The 26,836-nt window shown below is 43.7% G+C and overlaps 1 pseudogene; it reads right to left on the bottom strand.

Annotated features, from left to right (window-relative positions):
• Positions 1-38: 38 nt before the first annotated feature.
• LOC119358010 lies at positions 39-10,551 on the bottom strand (annotated as a pseudogene).
• Positions 10,552-26,836: the final 16,285 nt, after the last annotated feature.

Genomic DNA, 26,836 nt, shown 5'->3' with positions numbered 1-26,836 from the left:
TTCCTTTTTGTTCCAAAGTTACAAATGAGGAAACAGAATCACAGGAGCCTGAGTGGACACACACCAGCAGTGTGCTCTGTAGATTGGCACTGGCTGCATTTGTTTTTCTTCTTTGGGTGTAGCTCCAGCGCCGATTTGTACCGTCGACTCTTTGCCCTACCCTTTGTAGTAGACCTTGGAGGATCCCTGGGCACAAAATCATCAGAAGCTTGTGCAAGGGATGCAGCCTCCAACGGGGCAGTAGGACCGGCACGATCACCTGTGTAATAATCATATAAAAAGTTTAGTATTTTTGTTATTGTGCAACCAACACTGATGTTCTGTGCAACCACACAGTACATTTTATGCAACTAACTAGTTGCTGTGTGCAAGTTAAGTTGAAAAAAACACCTTCAGTAGCACGGCCTGTCATGGTACTTGGATTGTAGTCGCCTATGGGCAGAACATGAAAAACAAGTTAGATTTTTAGCTTGATCCTCAAACTAACACAGCGCGCGCAACTAGGCAGCATGTTCTGTTCAACTGGGCACTATGATATGTGCAACTAAAGTCACTCACCCTAGTTTTTGTTTTGGAGTCGGTGAAGGTACTAACCTGGGTGATGAGCCCCCTGAGTCCTGGCGGGGAGGAGGTCTTTGAGGGTTGGCATCACCTATAGGCAGAACAGGACAAACAAGTCAGTTGTGTTTATCTTTTGATGCTCGAACTAACACAGCGTGCGCAACTAGGTAGCCTGTTCGGTGCAACTGAGCACCATGATGTGTGCAACTGGAGTTATAGACCTAGTTTGATGGGGAGTTGGGGGCAGGTAATTACCTGGACGACGAGCCCCCTGAGTGTTGCCTGTAGGGCCATTGGGAGGAGCACGCGGGGGAGGAGGTGGCGGAGGATGCCGTGTACAACCAGGAGGGGGAGGAGGTCCTTGAGGGTTGACATCACCTATATCCAGAACTGGAAAAATAAGTTAGCTGTGTTATCTTGATGCTTGAACTAACACAACATGCGCAACTAGGTAGTATGTTCTGCCCAAGTGGCTACCATGGTGTGTGCAATTGGGCACAATGATGTGTGCAACTGAAGTTACACACCTAGTTAAATCAGGAGTTGGGGCAGGTAATTACTTGGATGATGAGCCCCCTGATTGCTGCCTGGAGGTGGAGGAGGTCCTCGAGGGTTGCCATCATCTGATGGCCCTGTTGCAGCAGTCAGTTTTTTCTTTTTCTTGGCCTTGTTCAGGTGGCTGATCTCGGTACGTGCTGCACGCATATGCTTGTATACAATAGCTTGTGATGGATCAGAACCACTCGCAAACTTTGCTAGTTTCCGAAAATCGTGTATCATGTTCCTCTCCCTTATCTGCTTCTTTGATTGAGGAGGCATTTCATCCGGTTGCTCATAACCAGTCCCTGGCGCACTAGGTACAGCAGTAGGTGTCCACCGTCTTAGCACGTACCTTTCCGGTATGACATCAATGCCAACATGGGTGAACACTTTGAGGATGTGGCAACAGAGGATGCCGTCCTTGTCCATTTTACAGCACTCACACAAATAGGAACCCTCCTCCACCCTTGCCTGCACCAAGTAGTTTCGAGAACCATATTTCGCAACAAATTCCTGGTTCGGTCTGAGCTCAAACACATCAGCACCAACTTGGAATGCATTATAACGTCCAATCAGCTCAAACTCTTCTCTGAACTTGCGGTAAAGGTCTCTAGTATAGGTTTTGTAAGCTTGCTTCTCTATTGAGAAGTTGGACCACAACTCAATCTAAAGGTGTTCTATCCTGTAATCATTGCAGCCTTCCTTGGCAAGGATGTGGTTCTGGATTTTTTCATATTGCTTGACGAAGTTCAGCATTGAGTTGTGTGGGTTCACATATCTTTTCAGGACGGTGTTGAACCCCTCACTACGCTGTGTAGACTGGAGGAAGGGGAAGAACCTGTGTTTGAAGTAGCACGGCACCCAAGTTGACCTGTATTCGTACAACTTCTCAAAGTGCATGTCTGTCATAGCCTCATACTTCATCATTAACCCAGCCCAATTCTGCTCAAACTCGTCTATAGTGAAGCTGAAGTCAACACACTTGTTGAAATCATCAGAGAGTCCTGGATTCCGGCACAACAGCCAACCAACCTTTTCCTGAGCCTTTTTCATGATGTGCCATCGACAACAGCGGTGCACGATGGTTGGAAAGATGCTCTGTATTGACTGCCTCATCGCACCATCCTGATCGGTGATGAAGTTGTCAAGAGGTTTGCCATCCATAGCCTCTAGGAATGCTCCAAAGACCCAATCAAAGCTCAATGCCAACTCCTGCCTCACAAACGCGCAACCCAACATGAAAGATTGGCCATGTCGGTTTATTCCTATGAAGGGAGCGAACGGCATATTGTACAAGTTGGTCATGTAGGTGGTGTCAAACGATATGCAATCGTGGTACGCCTCCGCATAAGCTTTTCGAGCTAAGCCGTCCACCCAAAATATGTTGACAACTCTGTCCTCTTCATCATATTTCACCTTATAGAAGAAGTATGGATCGGCTTTTTGTATATCCTTGAAGTGTGCAATTGTCTCAATCAGATCACCCTCCTTTGTGTCATCTCTACGGAAACTTGTACAAAGATTTGTTATTGCCTTTGGTCCGAACGGCACCATCATCTCAGATCCATAGAACTCTGCCATTACATGCATCATTCGTCCTGCATAATACAAAAACAAACAGTATATCCTTTTTTTAGTTGCACAAATGCTCACATCCAGCTGCACAGTAATAGGACACGTGTTGGCACAGAAGATAATCGCAGGAAATGGACACCTAGCTGCACCTTTTTAAAAACACTTTGTAGTTTTTGCATACAGGACATTGTGTAGTTGCACAGTAAAGACAATCTAGTTGCACAAGAAGCACCAAAAGTGATATATAAAAAGCATGGGAAATTGGACAGCAGTTGCATAGTTAAGCCATTTCAGTTGCACAGTAGTACCATAACAGTTGCACACTGGACTGCCTAGAGGGAAACTTAATTCTTCAAGGGATATAGAAAAACACCACACCTGTAGTCAAGTTGCAGTTATACAAGATGCCCAGAGACTCCTTTTCATCAGGTGAGATGCCTTGGCGGGATCTCAAGTATTTGGACAATGAAGGTTTGTTCACGAGCGGATGATTGTGGTCACGAACAAAGTGCGTCACCTCCCATCGCCCATCTATCAGCTTCACCAACATTTTCGCCTTGCATTCAGTCTGCTTTATTGTCTCGCGTTTGCGCTTCTTCTTCTTCTTACTAGTACCAGCCTCCTCTTTAGCAAATATTGGAGGTTCTTCTTCCATCTCCTCATCACTGTTAACAGATTTTGGATCTGGAATAGGGTCCAGGACAGGAGGAGCCTCAACTCCTCCATCATCAGCTTTGGGCTTCTTGAACTTGTTGCAGCAAAACTGTTGTTTTATCAATTCATTGGTGCGGGCTGTCCGTCTAGAGGTGTTCATCTTGATAGAGAAACCCATCCGTAGTGCGTAGCTGTTGTAGTGATCCTTAGCAATTTGAAGGTTGTCAAACCTCATGCCAACATAGGGTTCCATAGGTTGAGAACCATCCTCATCCTCTCCTTCTTCTACTTGCACAGCTCTGTCAACAGCCCCAGCTCCTAGCTCAGTCCTGGTTGGACCAGGAACATTTGCCTCGGTTCCTGTGTCATCAAGAGTATGGCTCTCTGACTGCAAAGACACCACTACAGGGGCACCACGGGCTGATGACTGGCCTGCCACATTGTCATGGCCCGTAGGGTTACCATCACGACTTGCTTGCGTGTAGTAAACAGATCGACCATTTTCTGTCCAATTTCCTTGTTGTATGATGGGTTCCTGCTGATCCATATCATGAGGAAGCTCATTGAGATCTAGAGGCAACTCATTGAGATCAAGCATTTTTTTTCCTTGTTCTTGGATGCTGCCACACACTCCCTGCACATATATAAAAAGAAGAAATTGATGTCATCAGTTGGTAACCACAGAAAAAGAGTGTTTCAAACAACCTAAAAACTTAGTAAATAGGCAGTTGCACACCATTTTGTGATAATCTTAGTTCCAAAAACAACATGACCGTAGCATAATCTTTATTATAACAGTTACGAAATTTTTTGTTTGCATAGATTTGTTATGTTAGTTGCATAGTTTGCAGTAAATAACTGGCAAAAGCATGACTTCTTTTTGCTACATAGTTTTTCTGACTTTCCCCCTTTTTTGTTTTGTTGCAATGATATGTAGGTTCCCGTTTCACAAGGAGCTCTTTTCAGATTTTTCTGCACATAATTGGATGCTACATTTGAGAAGGAAAATCCAGGTGAAAGAAGAAAGAAGAATTGGAGGACAGATTATAGTTATATGTTTTTCATCGCTGTTTATGTTTCTAGTTCTGGTATATTTGAACATATTAATATGGTTTGCAATAGGTGTGGGACCAGAATATATGCGTGGGGCAAGATTATATGTGTGAATATGTTAATATGGTTTGTGGCTTCATTAGCCATGGACAAAAGTTCTTGTGTTTTTCCTGTTGCACTACAGATTTCTGGTTTTCGCTTGAATAGACGTCTCAATTGCCAGTATGCATCTTTCCACTTGGCCAGCATACATATTCAGTTGGACATTCAATGTTTTTAGTTGGCTAGAATAGATGTCTCAGCTGGCCAGGTTGCATTTATTTTAGTTTTTGGCCAACATGCATGTTCAGTTGGACAGTTAATGCATTCAGTTGGCTAGAATAGATGTCTCAGTTGTCCAAGATACATTTTCTCAGTTTTTGGCCAACATGCATGTTTAGTTGGCCAGAAAACATGTTTTTTATTTACACATATACTACAGTTTTTCCAAAGTGTTCACTCACAAACATGTATTGCGAAATATACATGTTTACTTGGCCAGGATACATGTTTAGTTGGCCAGGATACATGTTTTTTAGTTGGCCAAAAAACACGTGGGGTACAATGCATGTTTTAGTTTTGGCTAGCATGCATGCCGAGTTGCCAGAATATAGGTTCAGTTGGCTGGGATGCATGTTCAGTTGCACATTTATGAATTTTTCGTTGCACATATCTATTGGGCAGTCAATTTTTTGTTCATTTTGCAAACAATAACTACAAGTTGGTAGAATGCATGTTTAGTTTTTGGCTACAATGCTTTGTTGAGTTGGCTTTAATCATGTTTTAATTGGCCAGAGAACTTGTTTTTAGTTGGCTTGTTTAACACATCCAGGTGGTAGAAACTTGTCTGGCATGCATCAAGTAGTTTTTGGCATGTTTAACACATCCAGCAGTAACATCAAGTAGGCTGGTGTGATGTGCCAGATTCACCTCTTTTTTGAAGCAGATTCTCCATGGATCCATGGAGAAGGGGGTTTACATATGCCTATGTAGTAGAAGAAAGGGGGAAGTGAAGAGGTGCAGAGGGGGCTTACCTGCTTGATCTTACTGCCTGGTATGGCTTTGACCACCCTGCCCTTTAGATCTTGAAGCAGCTCCTTCTACTTTGGGGCTCCCATGGTGGCTGTGTAGGAGGAGGAAGAAGGGTTGGGGGTGATTTCTGTTGGATCTGCTTCTGGCATGGAGAAGAAGAAGAAGGCAGCGTGGGAGGGGCTGAGGCGTGGGGGCGAGCGGGGGCGTGGGTGCGAGCTGGGGACAGCTGGCTACATGGGGCTCGATCGGTTTGTTTGGTGGCCGGTCGATCGGTCGGTTTGATGGCCCCTTCCTTTTCTGTTTCGTGGGGACAGGGGGTTTCCTTTTAAAGCCGGCCGCTCGGCTGCACTAGTGGGCAGCCGGCCGCCCACTAGACTCGCCCGTTATTATATCCCGGTACGGTTTATCATCATAATCCGGCAAAATAAGGGCGAAGTTATCAACGCTCCGGATTGGTGTTGACACCTTTATCATACAAGCAGTTGGTCAACCAACAAGTTCTTGTATCCAGGAACACAACTCATCATGAGCTATGCATAAGTAGATCCCAAAAAGTGGAACAAGTTTTCACGAAGTGTCACAAAACATGCTCGATGGCGTGACAGATAAAGGAGTTTTTGCTATCCTATTACAAGAAGCTTCAAAGCGGCTCCAATTGCATAATTGTTTTTTGGCATTGGCATACAATATCTTGTAAACTGGCTGCCGGTTTATGCTTCTTCGTCTGGACGATTTGACGGTTGAGGGTCATTTGGTGCAATCACTTCTTCTTCATCCCTCCCTAGACGCTGGAAATCAACCGTTAACCAATCGATTCCGGTTAAAGCTTGAAACACGGCTTCTTCATGGATAAGGCTGGAGGGGTTAATGTAAGGAGCGTAAGTATGCTTACGGATTGGAGGCACAAGTTCTTCAACTTCATGGATTTCCGAAGGCTGTCTTTTCCCTTCAATGTCGTAAGCCGGCTGGAAATGAGATAGATCGGTGTCTTCTGCCAATTTGCTGGCTATTGGCCGCATTTCCTTTGTCAGCCTTCGGATATCATTATTGTCGAAGTTTTAACCGTCCTCTTTAACACCTGGATATCCTTTTATAATGTCCTCCGCTTCAAGGTCCGGAATCCATGCCTTGGCCTGGATTAGTGCGGTTAATGCTCCTGCTCTTGCAGCTGCCTTCTTCAGTTCCGTAATCCGGGCTGGTAACATGGCCATCTTCTCAAGAGTTTCTTTTATCAATGATGGCACCGGTTTATTGTAAGCCGCGGTGCAAATAGCGCGCTGGGATCCAGAGTACAGCTTTTCAATCAAGGTATATGCCGCTTTAAGCTTCATCCGCATATCTGTGCCCAAATGAGCAATACGAGTGCCTGTCACGGTTTAACATCAGCACTCTGGTCAATGATAAGGTCTCATGAATTGGACAAAGCTGCACAAGGAGATACTTACCAAAGACAGCGGAAGTCATGGCGTTGATTTGCCGTTTCAAACCATTTAGCTCATCTACAACTGGTTTTAGGGCTGCTTCGGCATCCTCAGCTTTATTGGTTAAACCGGCCTTCTCGGTTTCCTATTCAACACGATCTTTGTTAAAAGACTCTTTTAGCCTTTCCATTGCTGTCAGGGCTTTGGTCAGCTCCTCCTTGGCTTTCACAGCCTCTGCTTGTTGGGACTTCACGTTCTCTTGCAAATCAGCGGTTCGGGCATCTCTATTTCTTAGTTCGGCCTTCAACAGTGAAGATATGTCAAACAACAGGATATATATTTTCTAAGTACAAAGCGTATAACATGTTATGCACTTCGTACTTGGGGGCTAATGCCTATTTTCTCTGATTCACTGCATCTTTTATAAGTCCCCAGAACAATGCAAGCATTATCCTTGACACTTGGGGGCTAATGTACATCTATTCACAACGGACGCATGGATTAAAACCCGGATTACCTTGCAAAGCTAAACCGGCCTTTGGGGGCTACGCTAAGGAAAGCCTATAATTACATTGGTAAAGTATAGGTCTTGGTTTTTACTAAGGACCTGACATTTTGAGGATCAGTAACAGAGAGATTTAAAAGTGTTACAAAGACCTAGTTTACGATTGACATCATAAAACGGCCCTTGGGGGCTACTTGGGCTAGCATTTCAACTTGGGAATCAAGAAGTAAAGGGAGATGAAAATGCCTCATAACATTCCTTCATCAAGTTCAGCAAACCGGCTTCATAGTCACGGTTTGAGTGCAGACGGTTTAAGAAACCAGAGTGAAGTTCTTCAGCATTGAGATGGGCATAACTTGATAAATTAGCACTCCATTTGCCTTTTTCCCTAGCAGCACGCTCTTCTTTGGCACTATGTTGGGCCAAGATTGCGGGATGGCCAGGAGAGCCGTGGCCCATGCCAGTAACGATAACATCATCTCCTTGGCCTTCAGTGGTCTTGGCGGGTGATGACGGAGTCTCAGTATCTCTCACTGGACTAGCCCGGTTTGGAGCTGCCGGTTCAGTGTCAGGCATGGCAGGATCAACTTCTAGTGGTTCATCAGTATTCCGATCTTGAAGGGGCGATTCATCAGAGGCGGCTTCAGGATGAGGACCCTCCGGTTCACGAGTTTGGTCCGGTTCACCTCTTTGTTCTTCTTCAAAAACTGCCTGGTCTTCTGGCAGATTGTTGACCCGAGCTTTCTTGCTGGGTCTGGCTTTGGCTCTGCAAATAAATTAAAAGAGGGTTAGCATCTTATTCAAGATTGTAACACATTGGAAGAAAGGGTTTGAAAACTTACCCAGCCACGGTTTTTAGAGGAGGGAGTTGGGTTGTTGTCGACTCGCCAGAGGATGAGGGAGGTGTCACTTGATAATTTGAATCGAACGAATTAAGAGGTTGTCTGAAATAACCTGCCTTGGGATAAGAATTGTCAGAAGTGGGAGAGACCTCAGACCGGCGCTTCCGAACCGGGGTATCAGGTAAACAGGTCGAAGTGACCTGTTGGCCACTGTGCCGGGTGGTCCGGCGAGCTTCTTGTTGCTGCGTCTTCAAAATAAATGTTGGATCCAAGTAAGCAAGAGGATGAGAAAAGCTTACTTTCTGGACTGTTTGACGGGTTTTTTGTGTTGGCATAGAGTCTGAACCGGAGGAAAAGGTAATTACCTCTACATCATCAGCTTGGCTGCCTTCTACGTCCTCCTGATAAAGATCATTGTTAATGAGGTGCATGAAAAGGGAGCCAAGTGAGTCAAGTTCTACCTCAACTTCTGAATCATCAGCATCTTCATCAAGTTCCATGTTGATCCGGTCAGCCATTTTCCGTTTTGAGGTCCGCTTGACGGCTTTGGTTTTGGGACAGGATGGTTTGACCGCTTTATCCCCAGTTGGCTTTACCGCTTTATCTACGGATTTCCGTTTCCAGAAGGGATCATCACCCTATTCATACATAAACAGAAGAAGGATTACAAGTTGAACAAATTAAAGATACCAAAGATGAAAAGGAAGTATAGTGCTTACAGCAGGCGGTTTGTTTTGAGTATAGAAGGGGTTCAAGCCGGTTTGACGATAGACTGATTTCGATTCATTCAAAATTTTCTTTACGCCTTCAGTGACCTCCTCATCGGTCACCTGAATATTGATATGGCATTGGGGGTCTTCAACATCACCGGTGTACTCACACACTAAACCGGGGCGGCGGCTTACCAGCAAGACGCTCCAAGATATCCAACAGCGCACGAAATCAACGCATGTTAAACCACTAGCCATAAAGGCCCGGAGCTTGGTGATTTTAGGGGCATATTTGGCCTGTTCTGCAGAACTTAAGCGTTGCAGCATTGGATGGGTGTTGGAAAGCTGGTGATCACGATAGCCTGGAAGGGGATTCTCATCTTCAGGAGAAGTATCTCTGTAGTAAAACCAAGTCTGGTTCCATTCCTTAGGGTGGTTGTGCAGTTTGGCATGAGGGAATTCAACTTCCTTCCGCTTTTGAATAGAGACACCACCAAGTTCAGTATTGGGGCCATTTACAAACTCTGTACGCTGGTTTAGATGAAAAAAGTCCCGGAATAGCTCAGCAGTGGGTTCTTCTTGCAAGTACGCTTCACAGAAAACTTGGAAGTTGCATATATTGGACACCGAGTTGGGTCCAATATCTTGAGAATGGAGTTGGAAACTGGCAAGAACATCCCGAAAAAACTTTGACCCTGGCGGTTTGAAGCCACGGCCTATGTGGTCGACAAAGATCACTACCTCACCCTGCCTCGGGGTAGGAGGATTCTCTGTTCCTGGAACTCGCCACCGGATCTCCGTCTTCTTTGGCAAGGTGCCGATACTAACCATTTCGTTCAATTGATCTTCGGTGATCCGGGAGGGAGCCCAGATGCAATCGGCAAACTGTTTGGCCATTGTGAAACGAAAAGCTGAAAAGGAAATGCCGGTTGATGAGTCATTCATGGAGGAGCGCAAGATGCAATGGAATAAACATATACCGGTATGTGAAATTGCGTGAATCCGAGACTAATATAATAGTGAATGACAAGGTCATATTAAGGGCATACATGTGTTGTTAAACCGGATTATTACCATCAACGTACAGATGGCTTGCCGGTTTAATAGGGGACTAATGGTATGAGATAGATTGTTTTTACAAAGATAAACCGCCTAGATGGTAAAGAGGATACATGTCTAAGGCAAAGAGGGTTAAGTAAGGTAAAAACAGGTTTCACAGGATCACAAGGGCATATTGGATCTACCACAAGTCAGGAAAAGAAAAGATTTAGACCTAAAAAGGTTGGTCTTGGAGCAGTTCATGACAGCACAGATCAAGGTTCTTTGTTATGCGCATAAAGGCTTGATTTAAAACAAGCAAGAAGGGGAGCTCTAGAACTATCACACAGAGCGTATCAAGCCTAAGGTTTACTGTCTAAAATACTGACGAATAACAAGAAAGGAACACCATGAACTTGTGGGAACCCTAATGGATCTAGAAAGGAAGGAAGGACTTACTGCGGCCGCGGAAGCAACAGAGGTGTGCTGCAGGGCTCTGGTACGAACAGGTTGATGCAGCGGCCGACGGTGAGGTAGAGGCGAGGCCTGACGATGGCGGTGGCGCTCAGGTGCGGAGACATCGCGAGGAAGAAGAAGGGATGAAGGGGGAACAAAAAGAAAATAAAGGGGTCCTCTGCCCCTATTTATAAGGCGAAGCTATAAAACGGCAAGTGCGGGAATTGAGGAGCTCAAAAATGGATAATTAATGATGGTGTCACCTCGATGACTGGATATGCATTAATGAAGGTAATCCTCAGCTTCAACGAATAGATGATGTCAGGGCGGTTTGTTACAGTCCTGGAGCATGACGTCACGGCGGTTTACAAGATCAAAGTGAAAATGCAAAGGAGGAATTTTTCTAAGTGATGAAGATTGACATGAACCAGTTCAAACCAATCTGGGGCCTAATGTTGGGGATATTGCTACTGGACGTAAACCGGCCAGGAGTAGCCAGATTAGCTTTATGAAGATTAGAAGCCCATGAAGACGTAAGAATTATGGCGCTTTATGAAGGCCCAAGGCACAGAGGCGAGTTAAGGCCTGTAGATGTAAACTGACTTAATTATGTAACTTGCATTTTAAGATAGGAAGTGTAGAGACCGAACCGGACACGTTTATGATCCGGCTTCGGGACTCTATAAACCGGCAGTCGTCAACCTGCATATATAAAGGGACGACCCGGCAGTGGTTTAGGGAGGACAGACAGCAACTCGAGAGCCAGACAAAGCGGATTCGCTCCCTGGCCTTCGAAACCCTAGCAATACCAATCACAACTAGACGTAGGCTTTTACCTTCATTGAAGGGGCCAAACTAGTATAAACTCCCCGTGTCCCCTTGTCCGGTTTAACCCCTTTAAGCTAACCCGTTGCGATGGCTCCACGACTAAGTCCTTTCACAATGACATCTGCCGTGACAAACCCACGACAGGAGTGGTAAGCAAAATCGACTTACTGGCGCAACCGATGTTTCCTTCATACATTGATAGCCAATCCATACCCAAAATTACATCCAAACCTTGTGATTCCAAAATGATTAAATCCAAGGGAAACACTTGCCTACCTATACTCAATGGCACTTGAAAACATCCTTTACTGGTCATATACTCTACTCCTGGTGAGCTTACTAACATAGGTGTTCTAAGAACCTTGGTGGGCAGTTTATACTTATCCATGAATCCCCTTGATATGTATGAATGCGATGCACCAGTATCAAAAAGAACGATTGCAGTAAATGACTTAACCAAAAACTTACCTATTACTACATCTGGCTGGGCTTCAACCTCCTCCACGTTAACGTGGTTCACCTGTCCCCTGTTGAAAGGGTTCGACTTCTTCCCAGAGCTTCCATTGCCATTTCCATTCTGGGCTTTAGGACATTCATTGGCATAATGTCCGGTCTTCTGACACTTATAACAAGTGACTTGACTCAGGTCTCTCTTGGCTGGGGTTGATGGGTTGGTACGGTTCTGACCGTTGCTTCCCCCATTCCCATTACCATTCTTGGGGCCATTATGTTTATGCGAACTCCATCCTCCATGGGTATGCTGAAAATGTCCTTCCGTTTTCGGGGTAAAACGTGGCTTCTGCTGAGATCCTGAATTGTATTTCCCTTGTCCATACTTCCTATTGCAGTTCTCAATCTGCCGCTGCTTCCCTTCAATCATAAGAGCACGATCTACCAGTTCCTGATAGTTGTTGAAAGTTGCTACCATCAACTGCATACTCAACTCATCATTCAGTCCATCCAGAAACTTCTCCTGCTTAGCTGCATCCGTAGCAACGTCATTCGGGGCATAACGTGCTAACTTACTAAAGTCATCCACGTATTGGCCAACTGTCCGTCCTCCTTGGCGCAAGTTGTGAAACTCACGCTTCTTCATGGCCATAGCTCCTGCTAAAACATGGGCTGTACGAAAAGCCTGCTAAAATTGATCCCATGTCACTGTGGCTATAGGGTAGGTGATAGTGTAATTCTCCCACCATGACGTTGCTGGTCCATCCAACTGATGTGCGGCAAAACGCACCTTCTCAGCGTCAGTACATCCCGTAGTGGTTAACTCCCTTCCAATCTTGCGGAGCCAATCATCTGCTACTATAGGCTCGATGCTACTGGAGAACACCGAAGGATTCAGTCTAAGGAAACGGGTTAAGTGATCAATAGTTGGTGGTGGTGGGTTTGTTGTTGTTGTTGTTGTTCCCCTGATTCTGATTCTGGACTAGCAACTGCATCAACGAATTCTGCTGCAGGATCAACTGAGTGAGCTCCGGTGGAAATGCAAATCCATTGTCACGTCTCGGAGGCATCTGATGGGTTTAGAGGGGAGAGATTAGAATAGAATGAGGTCTAATGAGAAAGCACTACCCATATGCACCTGAGACAAACACAAACATTTCACTCAATCAATCAATCAAGTCATACAATCGGTCTAACTATCACAAAAGTGCTCGGACTACTCTATTTACATGGTGGAATACTACTACTGATGTGGTGGTCTACTAGAAATATTCCTCGGTTGTAGACTCCATGATATCTGCTCCAGCTTCGTCTTCAAAGTCATCATCGCTCAGGTCAGAGTCGGTGTCGTCGATAATGATGTAGTCTTCCGGGCGAATCTCCTTGGGTTCTTCGTCTTCTTCTACTCGTGTGGGGTCTCCCATGAATATTCCGATCTTCTTAATCAGGTTGTCATTCTTCTCCACTAGTACGACGATTTCCTCCTCATAATCTTCATGTGTAGCCTTGAGTTCTTCCTCCAGTTCCGTGATTCTTGTCATCGCCTTCTTCAGATCTATCATGCCTGCGCACATCTGGTTCTCCTAACGTCGAATGTGCTGGTTTAACTCCTGGACAAAAGTTGCGATTGATCTATCCTTCTTGGTGTTGATCATTTCCCAGTGCTCATCTCGGCGCCCACAAATCTGATAGATAGTATCCTTGAGATCATTGCGGTAAACTTCTCTAATACGTCCCATGGCGATGTGGGCTGCCATGCTCTTTCCTAGACTCCAGGTTGGTGCATCAAACGAAAACTCTATGGGCTCGGTGACTGGTGCGAACGCCCTTCCTGGAACTTGAACTTGAATCATCATCTGGTAAAGTGGCTTTGTAGGTCCCGGTGAAGCTTGGTACTCCGATGTTCAGGTACTTAGTGACTTCCTTCAGGTGGCGTCCAAAGGGTGTATCTTCATCCGGTTGCATGAACTTGTTCCTCGCATCCGCCATCCTAAAAGAGTATAAGAGATGAGGAGTCAGAAATGAGAAGAGTGAGCAGTGATCTAGGGCTTTAGCTTTGTGGTCGTGTCCTACAGTCAGTGTGTGCTCTGATACCATCTTGTAGCAACCAGACCTCAAACAGTCTAATCTCTGTGCTTCTATGTCATCCCTGGATCAGTAATGCTGACACGCACAGTACTTGAAGGATTTATAACAGAGTAGCAATCACACACTTATTACAATGAGTGTCTCAAAAGAGAACTTATTACAAATAATATGGCTTAAGGCCATCTAATAACGATAATAGTGGAAGGCTTGGAAGATAAGTGAGTCCATCAACTCCAACGGCATCACTAAGTATAGAACCACGACCTAAAGGCACCTTACTCGTTGTTTGAAAAGTCTGCAACATGAATGTTGCAGCCCGAAAAGGGGTCAGCACATGGAATATGCTGGCAATGTAACACATAGAGAGTAATGAACAGAAATAGGCTATACTACATGCATATATGGCTGGTGGAAAGCTCTATGGTTACCGTTTTGCATAAAGCCAGTTTTTCCCTACTGCAAAGGAATAAATTTTATTTAACTATCAAGGTAGTTGTTAAACATTGAGAGCGTAGACACCCTCTCAATCCCAATTAAACATCATCATTAAAACCCAACAAAATTAATTAAAGTCACATGATGAGATTCACATGATAATCCAAGTACTAGATACTCAAGACGTCCATAACCGGGACACGGCTAACCATGATTAGTTTATACACTCTACAGAGGTTTGTGCACTTTCCCCCACAAGACTCGATCTCCTCTGTTGGGATTCTCGCACTACATGGTGTTTGAGAAACGGATGACCGAGACATAGTCTTCCAAAAGCGCTAGCACCTTACGATCGGGTAGACCGTTACACCTACTTTCCCCTACATCTGCTAGTCTACCACTGTAAGAGTTCGCATGACTTAATCAACTATGTTAGAGCCCATAGTAGCTTGTGGCTGCACACAGAAGTTTCTAGCATGAATAATCTCATGATCCCTTTGAGCCTGGGTGGCGGTCCATAAAGAAAACAGGCAATCGCTGGAATACCCAGGTGCCTCAATCCACCCAGATGTGTATTAAAGTTGCCACCTTAAGTTGAACCATTAATTAACATTCTCACATCTGTCATGGATACACTCAAACCCAAGCCACGCCTACTAGCATAGCATGGCATAAGAAAACGTAGAAGTAATCCCAGGGCTTGATAATAAAATAGGTAATAGGTGCAACCTCATCTACTTCCCAACCCACAATTTATTCAGACCCTAACCATGCAATTGTTTGAGGATTGATCTAATGCAATAAAAGTGAGTAGTAAGAGGTATGATCAAAGTGTTACTTGCCTTGCTGATGATCCGTGAAACCTAGAGATTCGAAGTAGCAAGCGGCGCACTCCGGGTACTCTAACGCAAACAAACAAACAAGCAAACAATAAGTACTCACCTAATGCACAGGTAAAACTCAAATAAGAGATCTAACCAGAAAGTTCAACTTAAGAACTCCGGTTTGCAAAAAGAATAAAATCAAACGAAAGTCAAATGGCGAAAGAAAACAAGCTTCGGTTACTAATCTGGATCTAAGTCAAATTTTACAGAAGCAAAAACTTGTTTCAGTTGGTTAAACGGAAAGAGGGTTTCAAGACGAAACTCTAGGCGCTTGAATCGCCTGATTCCGATAAACGAGCGAAAAGTTAAACTAAAACGAAAATCGGATCAGGAATCGCGATCAGAAATAATCGCGGAAAATCCGAGAAAAAGAAAAAAAGCGACGAATAGGCTAAACGATGAAAACCGTTCATTAAAACAAACGTCCACTATTTAACCAAACCGAAAAAACCGAACTAAACCGATCTAATAATAAAATAAAAAAACGAAACTAGGGTTTACGAAATAAAACCGATCGGTTTTAATAAAAATCGGCGGCTACCTCGTGGAACGGGTCGGCGGCGGCGGCGCACTCCAGCGCCGAGTCGGCGGCGGACGGGCAGCGGATCGGCGGATCAGCGGGCGGCGGCGCGGCGCGGCGAAGCGGCGGATCGGCGGGTGGCGGCGCGGCGGCAGCAGCGCGGCGAAGCGGCACGGCGGCGGTGCGAATCGAGGCGCGGCGGCGGAGCTAGGGCCGACGGGGCGGCGGCTTGGGCTGGGGCTGGCTCAGGCCTCGGCCTCGCCTCTTAAAGGGGCCAGCCGGGTAGTGTCCTAGCCGGATACGGCCCGGTTAGGTCGGTTCGTTTTTTTAATAGTTTCATGTAGAAAAACAAATAAAAGAAAAACAAAACAGACTCCAAAAATCCGAAATAAATTTTCCCCGACTTCTAAAATCAAGCCGGACATGGTGAACATTTATTTGGGGCCTAAATGCAATTTTGAAAAACGCGTATTTTTTCCTAAATTCAAATAAAATAGCGAAAAACTCCAAAAAAAATCTTATTTGATTTTTTATTAAATCCTCAATATTCCTTTAATTTGGGAAATTCATTTTATTCCCTCTCACTTATTTTTATAATTGGAATTATTGAAGATAAAATAATTAAATCAAATGATCCTATTTTCAAAATTTGAGAAAACCCCAAATATGAAAATAACGAAATCCCCAACTCTCTCCATGGGTCCTTGAGTTGTGTAGGATTCCTAGGATCAAACCAAAATGCAAAAAAAAATATGATATGCAATGATGATCTATGTATAACATTCCAAATTGAAAATGTGGGATGTTACAATCACTCTGCAGCTTATTTTCCTTTGCCCTCCATTTTCTACACATCAGATCTATATTTACTCTTACCATAAGGTTGGTATTGAAGAAGTTTAGTTGTGCATTGCTCTTGGCTGTACCTTTTGCCTGTATCGCTGCACTTACATTTATAGCTACTTTGTTATGTAGCATCACTCTTCATCTTATCTTAAATATTCTCCATTTTTTCGTATATTATCACATCTATATTTACTCTTAACAAAATATAGCATAAAGGCAATGCTTTTGAAGAAGATTCTGTGGTAAACTTCTTGAATTGCACCCCCATCAGCATGGACAAATAGAGCCTGTCTTCACCAATAATGTAAGTTTGTCCATCTCAAGCCTTCAAACTTTGTTGTATATATTTGGTTAAGCATGACTGCAACAGCTGTTTATTTTTGTGTTTGCATAAAATTGCTTGTTTAAAGTTTATTATGTAGTTCACAAACAAAAGTTTGTCCTTTCTCAATTTAAGTTTTCAGTTGTACAACCAAGTTCCTTCTTCATACCATGTAAATTAAACTACATAGAGCAAGCGATCTTCTTTTGCACTGCATGTATGCTTCTATTCTTCATCCGTAATCCAGTGGTGTGGTGAACCTACCCACTACAGCACAATGTCATATTCTGCAATGTCTTAACTATGAACAATGTCATATCATTCTACTATTATTTAAACCGTCTCTTTATTTGCCAATCTTAAATTCTATAAATTGACAGCACACTAACCATTGATACTTATGAGTTCTTGATCTGTAATCCAGTGGTGTCGTGAAGCTGCCAACTCCTTCACAATGTCATTTTCTGCCATGTATTGACCTGAACAATACCATATTGTGTTAATGCAATTTTAAACTATGTTACTTTATTCGTCAGTAAGAAATGTGATGAATTGTCAGCACTGATACTTTTATGTGCAAAACTTATCATCTGTCTGCTTGTTTATCTTTCAGAGTGTGAAAGATATAAGTGTTAAACAAGCGCAGTCTCATCATCTTTGCGCTGGAGCTCCCCAGCAGGGCTAACCTTTCTTGAACTCTATTGAAGTGCTGTCGGTTTTGTATATTATTTTGTTGGCGTGTTTATTTGCATTGGTGGCGATCTTTGATGTCCAGTGTATGTAATCTGCTGTCTCCTTGTGCTTTATTATCATAGTGGCGAACTTTGATGCCCAGTGGATGTAATATGCCGTAATTTCTTTATTGTATAGTCTAGGTTTTTTCTTATTCACGATGCTGCAGTTATTTTACTGTATATATATCCTGTCTTCGCAGTCAACCGGCCAAACCGTAAAATTACGGTACATAATCGGGCCGTCATGCAATCATGATGTAGGTTGGGCCTGAAAGGTGCCAAACAGCTCACGGGCTGGCAGCAGCCCGAAATGAACCCCGGCCCATGATTGTGTGAATCAAATCACGGGCTTTTAACAGGCCAAAATTGTCTCGGTCCTTGTTTGGCCCAATCAGATATCGGCTGCGAGCAGGTTGGATGCAAACCGGGCTTTAGTTAGGCCCAACTATATGACAGGCTTTTAACAGGCCAAAATTAATATAGGGCCGAAATGTAAAACGGGCCCTTAACAGGCCAAAACTAATATCAGGACAAATTACTAAGTGGGCCTTTAGCAAGTGGGCCCAAAAGCATAGTGTCCAGTTGACGGGCTGAATCTGATATGGGCCATAATTGAGCCCAAAGCCTCTTAAAGGGCCGGACCTGATCTGGGCCGTAATTTGGCCCAGAACGTGGTAGGCTTTTAATGGGCCAAATCTCATATGGGCCACTATTAGGCCCGGAGCATGGCAGGCCATTAATGTACCGGATCAAATATGGGCTGGCATCTAGCCCAAAACATGGTAGCCAGTTAACGGGCTGGCCTACTAGGGTCCTCAAAATCTTGTGGGCCTACAGCTGGGCCGGCCCATTAATGTCGGTGAAATCTCGTGGGCCTTTAGCTGGGCCGGCCCATTATGATCCGCGAGAATCTTGTGGGCCTTTACCTAGGCCGGCCCATTATGGCCCGCAAAATGTTGTGGGCCTTTAGCTGGTCAGCCCATTATGGTCCGCAAAATCTTGTGGGCCTTTAGCTGGGCCGGCCCATTATGATCCGCAAAATCTTGTGGGCCTTTAGTTGGGCCGGCCCATTTAATCTTGATGGGTCAGTCCACGTGTCAACATATCATAGGCATGTCTCGCACATTGGATGAGTGACACATGTGCCAACGCGGACCTGGCACGTGACTCCTCCAGCCAATGACGATTTTACACGTGGAAAATCCCCATTGGTCGGGGCTGTTAACGGGTTATCGGATCCAAAACCTGACCCAATAGCTTAACGGCGTTCCGTTACGGTGGATGCCATGTGTCGGTCACCCTTGACGAAAGCACTTATGTGACGCGCGATTTATCGTCATGGAAGTGGACACTTCCGTGATGATAATTTTGGTAATGTCATCGAACACTTCTATGACAGCACAGGTATGACTATCTTGATTCTGTCCTAAAATCGTCATGGATGTACATGCATGACAGAAAATGCGACCTACTGTGACAAATACGTATCATCACGGAAGTGTATTTTTTTTTGTAGTGCAAGTGACGCCACAAGAGGCAGGGCCATCTAAAAGTAGTTAGCAAGATGATTGGGATTCGGCAACTATGAGAGAGGTTTGTGCTGTTGCAGATAAGGTTGTCACTGGGAAGGCACCAATTCATATCATCCTTTCAGATTCTCTAGATTATTTTCACACCCCAGATGTGACAGGTGCTCTAGGGGTGCAAGTGGGCCTGGCAGTACCACATCTGGCCCACCAGTGCAAAAACGCACAAGGAGGATAATCAAGCCAACTGTTGTCCAAAGGTGTCCCTACATCGACTACAATAAAACAAGGACGTTCACTTGCAATGAACAAGTGAACAAGCTTTATGCAGCAGTCCTCTATGATGTAAGGAATTTACCTGGAGAAAATGTCACAGAAACAAGGTAAAACTAATATGTTGCGTTAAATCTGTACTCCTTTTTTTCTTTTAGATGATGATATTTTGCACAGTGAAATACGTTTTTAGTTGCCAAATCAATCTTTACAGTTGCAGTTCCATGTCTTTTGAAATTGCACAAAAATAGTAATATAGATGAACATCTTTTTTTGTCATAGACATATGTAATAGTAGCACAACGACACTAATTCATAATTTTTATAGTTGGAACAGTCAGTTTTTGTACTGGTAGTTTCATGCAACATCACTTGCACAATAGTAGTAATACAGTTGGCACATTAGGCCTGCACACCTTTGCATCAATTACTTGTTTTTTTCACTCGCTTTTCATGTGTTTATGAGAACCATTTAATCTTGTTTTTATTCTTTTTCTTTGCCCTCGTATTTTTTTTGAACAACCCTGACATCATTAACTATGATGGGTACTTTGTGAGCCTAAAGGAGTTGGCTGACTCAATGAAGCCTACCAAATGGCTATCAAACGGTGTTGTCGAAGCTGCACTTATCCAAATCAGAGAAAACTTACCTAGTGACTCGAAGAAGCTAAGGTCATCATACCACTGAGGGTTGTTGTAAGTTGAATGAGAACTTTTGTTCTTGTTTCGCACAACATTCCTCTCCCTTCCTTTTTATAGTGTGTTTCCTAAGACTCATCTTTTCCAATGCAGACACGCTTGTAGCGAGGAATATACAACTCTGCCGAGATACATTCTAAATTTGAGAAGACTAATCGCCTAGACCATCAAGGTATGGTCAGTTTTTTCTGGCCACACAAACTTTCTATTTTTCAACTTTTCTTGTTGCATAGCTCTTGTTTTTCACTGGACAGTTCTTCACAACTCATAATTATTTTTATTTTTGTTTTGTTTTTCTGTGATGTCAATATGTGCAGGTGATGTTCCCTATGCTCGAGTTCGCTGATCCCTATGATCGAGAAGGAGGCAGGCACTACTGGTTGTTTAATATAAACTTGAGGGATCAATGTTTTGTGGTTCTAGATTCTTGGAGGAAGCTCGACAACCCTGACTTAATGCATTGTGCTTCAACTATAGCAGGGGCAGTGAGGTGTTTATGGAAGCAGCATTACCCAAAGCACAATATCAGTCACTTTCAGGTCGTCGACATTGATGTACCCAAGCAACTCGGGAAGTAAGTCATGCACGCACGCCATTTCCCTCTTTCATTTTTTTTATTGTTGGCTTATGATCAAGAGAAAATTCCACTAGGGGGTGGGTGGTGCGTGGTCCTTAGATTTTTTTGCACCAACCACACCATCTAGTTGCACAAAGTCTTCATACAGTTGCAAACATGTCAATGGGTAGTTGCAAATTTTTTTGAGCTAGTTGCATGATGCAAAGAGCATGTATAATGTATGTTTGTCCACCTTTATCTTCTTGGATTTTGAAACAACAGCAGTTTAGGGGGGAAAGTTGCATGGTCAAGAACATGGTTTTGCAAAATCAAGGCTGGTAGTTGCAATTTTTTTATTTTCTTTTACTATGTTTTCAGTTGCACGAGCATGGCCCAACTCACGTCGAAATAACAATGTGTTTTTCCTTCTTCTTTTTTGCACAGCAATGAATGTGGTGTGTTCATGGTGTTCAATACTAGCAATTGGAATGGGAGACAATTGCCAAATTACGACCCAAAAGAGTGCCTAAGCATGAGAAGGATAATGACCCACAAGATGGTTGACTTTGCTCTCAACAAAGCCCCGTGGAAGGATATTCTACGGTACAAAGAGTAAGTTTTGTTTTTGCTCCCTCTTCTCCGCTACCATCGATCTACATCAGAGTTGCACAATGCTACCCAATCAGTTGCACACCCAATACAAGTTTAGTTGCACATTTACCTGGGCTTTTTTTGCCCAGGTTGCACATTTTGTTTCTTGAGTACTGTAGTTGTTTTAACCCTAAGAGTGATAAAATTTTAGACCTTTTTCTTTTCCTTTTTACATGGTATAGTACTTGGAGATGTTATAGTTGCACATACAGGGAAGACACTTGCACATTGGTTCTAATTAACTTGCACAGTTCCTTTCGGTTCTGGTAAACCATCAAAAAATCAATCACTAAATGACAACACACATAGTAACATTCTTTTACCAAGCAACACTTGTAAATGTGCAAATTTGCCAACAGAGGCGTAAATAGATAGTCTCACACATAGCCAAGTGATAGTCTGCCACTTTTTAACATGAATTCAAATCGTGGTGCCAACTGTAAGTTTAAAGAACACAAAGAAAAAGTTTCCAAAGCAGTTTTTTGTTGTTGGATCTTCATAGCTCCATCCATGTACTAAAAGTGCAACCAAAACTTTTTTTGATGGTTTCCCCATTTTATCTATTGCTTCTATCTCACCAAGTTGTCACGCCAACTTCATAGAGCAGCTCCCGACATTGTGCTTATCTGAGTTGCAGTAGCTGCACCTATTTTTCTTTTTCGAGTGCAGCTCAAGAGCTGAATGATAGTGTCTACTCCTTGCCCTCCCTTTTGTAGTTAAATTTAGCAGATCCCTAGGAGTTGCATCGTCATTGTCATTGCTCGTAGGCGACATCTGCTCAGTGCAGTTAGGATGGCCTTGTGTTGTGTTCCCCATGGGAAGAGGTGCTGAAGCATTACTGACACGTGGCACAACATAACCCATCGGAGGAGGTGGTTCAGCACCACCCATGGGACGTGGCGTTGGACCATGAGCAGCATGACCCATGGGAGGACATGGTGGGCCATGACTACCATGGCCCGTGGGAACAGGTGATGGACCACAACCACCACAGCCCATCGGAGGAGGTGCTCCAGCAAAACCCCAACGGCCCATGCGAGGAGGTGGTCCACCACGACAAATGGGAGTAGGCGGTGGAGCATGACCAGTAGGGCCAGGTGTTGCAGTAGGCCCTGTAGATGTTGGTGGCACGGGAGGATCCTGGTTGTTATCACCAGTGGACGGACATGCCTTTCTTGTAGCCCTTTTTTCCTTCTAGACTTGTTTAGCTACACAATCTCTGTTCGCGTCGCACGCTTGTGCTTATCAATAATGCCTTTTGCTACATCAGAACCACAAGCAAACTTTGCTAGTTTCTGGAAATCTGCAGTCATGTTTGCATGCCTAATTTCCTTTAGAGATTCAGGAGGCATTACATCAGGCTGCTGGCTAGTGGCACCTGGCACACTTGGGACAACAATTGGCGTCCAACGTTGCAACATGTACTGCTCTGGGATGACATCAAGCCCAATATGTGTGAACACTTTCAGTATGTGGCAACAAAGGATGCTGATACGTCTCCAACGTATCTATAATTTTTTATTGTTCCATGCTATATTATATTCTGTTTTGGACATTATTGGGCTTTATTATACACTTTTATATTATTTTTGGGACTAACCTATTAACCGGAGGCCCAGCCCAGAATTGCTATTTTTTCCTAATTAGGGTTTCACAGAAAAAGAATATCAAACGGAGTCCAAACGGAATGAAACCTTCGGGAACGTGATTTTCGGAACGAACATGATCCAGAGGACTTGGACCCTACGTCAAGACATCAACCAGGAGGCCATGAGGTAGGGGGCGCGCCCTCCACCCTTGTGGGCCCCCTGTTGCTCCACCGACATACTCCTTCCTCCTATATATACCTACGTACCCCCAAACTACCAGATACGGAGCCAAAACCCTAATTCCACCGCCGTAACTTTCTGTATCCACGAGATCCCATCTTGGGGCCAGTTCCAGAGCTCCGCCGGAGGGGGGCATCGATCACGAAGGGCTTCTACATCAACACCATAGCCTCTCCGATGAAGTGTGAGTAGTTTACTTCAGACCTACGAGTCCATAGTTATTAGCTAGATGGCTTCTTCTCTCTTTTTGGATCTCAATACAAAGTTCTCCCCCTCTCTTGTGGGGATCTATTTGATGTAATCTTCTTTTGCAGTGTGTTTGTTGAGACAGATGAATTGTGGGTTTATGATCAAGTTTATCTATGAACAATATTTGAATCTTCTCTGAATTCTTTTATGTATGATTGGTTATCTTTGCAAGTCTCTTCGAATTATCAGTTTGGTTTGGCCTACTAGATTAATCTTTCTTGCAATGGGAGAAGTGCTTAGCTTTGGGTTCAATCTTGCGGTGTCCTTTCCTAGTGATAGTAGGGGCAGCAAGGCACGTATTGTATTGTTGCCATCGAGGATAACAAGATGGGGTTTATATCATATTGCATGAGTTTATCCCTCTACATCATGTCATCTTGCTTAAAGCATTACTTTGTTCTCTTGAACTTAATACTCTAGATGCATGCTGGATAGCGGTCGATGTGTGGAGTAATAGTAGTAGATGCAGGCAGGAGTCGGTCTACTTGTCTCGGACATGATGCCTATATACATGATCATACCTAGATATTCTCATAACTATGCTCAATTCTGTCAATTGCTCAATAGTAATTTGTTTACCCACCATGAAATACTTATGCTCTTGAGAGAAGCCACTAGTGAAACCTATGGCCCCCGGGTCTATCTTTCATCATATTAATCTTCCAATACTTAGTTATTTCCTTTGCCATTTATTTTACTTTGCATCTTTTATTTCTCTTTATCATAAAAATACCAAAAATATTATCTTATCATATCTATCAGATCTCACTCTCGTAAGTGACCGTGTAGGGATTGACAACCCCTTATCGCGTTGGTTGCGAGGATTTATTTGTTTGTGTAGGTGCGAGGGACTCATGCGTGGCCTCCTACTGGATTGATACCTTGGTTCTCAAAAACTAAGGGAAATACTTACGCTACTCTGCTGCATCACCCTTTCCTCTTCAAGAGAAAACCAGCGCAAGTACTCAAGAGGTAGCAGATGCCATCCCTCTCCATTTTGCAACACTCGCACGATTAGTGTCCCTCGGGAATTTTTGCCACCACTAAGTAGTTCCTGGAACCATACTTCACAACCCAATCTGTATTTGGTCTCAGCTCAAACGTTTCCATACCAATCTGGAATGCATTGTAGCATCCAATCATCGAAAACTCATCATGGAACTCGGAGTAAAGATCTCTAGTGTATGTCTTGTATGCCTGCTTTTCTATTGGGAACGGTGACCACAAGTCAACATCCAGATGTTCTGTCCCGTAGTCATTGTACCCATCCTTGATGAGGATGTGCGTCTGTATTTTCTTGTACTACTTCACAAAGTTCAGAATTTACTTGTGAGGGTTGATGATACGTCTCCAACGTATCTATAATTTTTGATTGCTCTATGCTATATTATCTTCTGTTTTGGACATTATTGGGCTTTATTATTCACTTTTATATTATTTTTGGGACTAACATATTAACCAGAGGCCCAACCCAGAATTTCTGTTTTTTTGCCTATTTCAGAGTTTCACAGAAAAAGAATATCAAACAGAGTCCAAACAGAATGAAACCTTCGGGAACGTGATTTTTGGAACGAACAAGATCCAGGAGACTTGGACCCCACGTCAAGCAACCAACAGGGAAGCCACGAGGTAGGGGGCGCGCCTACCCCCCAAGGCGCGCTCTCCACCCTCGTGGGCCCCCTGTTGCTCCACCGACGTACTCCTTCCTCCTATATATACCTACGTACCCCCAAACGATCAGATACAGAGCCAAAACCCTAATTCCACCACCGTAACTTTCTGTATCCATGAGATCCCATCTTGGGGCCCGTTTCGGAGCTCCGCCGGAGGGGGCATCAATCACGGAGGGCTTCTACATCAACACCATAGCCTCTTCGATGATGTGTGAGTAGTTTACTTCAGACCTTCGGGCCCATAGTTATTAGCTAGATGGCTCTTCTCTCTTTTTGGATCGCAATACAATGTTCTCCCCCTCTCTCGTGGAGATCTATTCGATGTAATCTTATTTTGCGGTGTGTTTATTGAGATCAATGAATTGTGGGTTTATGATTAAGTTTATCTATGAACAATATCTGAATCTTCTCTGAATTATTTTATGTATGATTGGTTATCTTTGCAAGTCTCTTCGAATTATCAGTTTGGTTTGGCCTACTAGATTGATCTTTCTTGAAATGGGAGAAGTGCTTAGCTTTGGGTTCAATCTTGTGGTGTCCTTTCCCAGTGACAGTAGGGGCGGCAAGGCACGTATTTTCTTGTTGCCATCGAGGATAACAAGATGGGGTTTTTTATAATATTGCATGAATTTATCCCTCTACATCATGGCATCTTGCCTAAGGCGTTACTCTGTTCTTATGAACTTAATACTCTAGATGCATGCTGGATAGCGGTCGATGTGTGGAGTAATAGTAGTAGACGCAGGCAGGAGTCGGTCTACTTGTCTCGGACGTGATGCCTATATACATGATCATACCTAGATATTCTCATAACTATGCTGAATTCTTTCAATTGCTCAACAGTAATTTGTTCACCCACCGTAAAATACTTATGCTCTTGAGAGAAGCCACTAGTGAAACCTATGGCCCTAGGTCTATCTTCCATCATATTAATCTTCCAACACTTAGTTATTTCCTTTGCTTCTTTTACTTTTCTTTTATTTTACTTTGCATATTTATCATAAAAATACCAAAAGTATTATGTTATCGTATCTATCAGATCTTACTCTCGTAAGTGACCATGTAGGGATTGACAACCCCTTATCACGTTGGTTGCGAGGATTTATTTGTTTTGTGTAGGTGCGAGGGACTCGCGCGTAGCCTCCTACTGGATTGATACCTTGGTTCTCAAAAACTGAGGGAAATACTTACGCTACTTTGTTGCATCACCCATTCCTCTTCAAGGGAAAACCAATGCAGTGCTCAAGAGGTAGCAAGAAGGATTTCTGTTGCGGTTGCCGGGGAGGTTTACGCAAGGTCAAGTCAAGATTTGGACTCCCGACAATGAGCCATTTCTGGCGCTGTTGCTGGGGAGGTCTACGCAAAAGTCAACATACCAAGTACCCATCACAACCCTTATCTCCCGCATTACATTGTTTGTCATTTGCCTCTCGTTTTCCTCTCCCCCACTTCACCATTGCCGTTTTATTCGCCCTCTCTCTCTATCCTCCCTCTCTTTCTCTATTTGCCTCTTTTTTGCCCGTTCCTCGTTTGCTTGTGTGTTGTCTTGCTTGCTTGTCATGATGGCTCAAGATAACACTAAATTGTGTGACTTTACCAATACCAACAACAATGATTTTATAAGCACTCCGATTGCTCCTCTTACCGATGCTGAATCTTCTGAAATTAATGCTGCCTTGCTGAATCTTGTCATGAAAGATCTGTTTTCCAGCCTTCCTAGTGAAGATGCTGCTACTCATCTAAATAGCTTTGTGTGATATGCAAAATAAGAAAGATGTTGACAATGATATTGTTAAATTGAAGCTATTTCCTTTTTCGCTTAGAGATCATGCTAAAGCTTGGTTTTC

This window comes from Triticum dicoccoides, chromosome 2A (genome assembly GCF_002162155.2).
Source record: "Triticum dicoccoides isolate Atlit2015 ecotype Zavitan chromosome 2A, WEW_v2.0, whole genome shotgun sequence".
Lineage (NCBI taxonomy): Eukaryota > Viridiplantae > Streptophyta > Magnoliopsida > Poales > Poaceae > Triticum > Triticum dicoccoides.
This window is presented reverse-complemented; position numbering and strand designations above follow the sequence as displayed.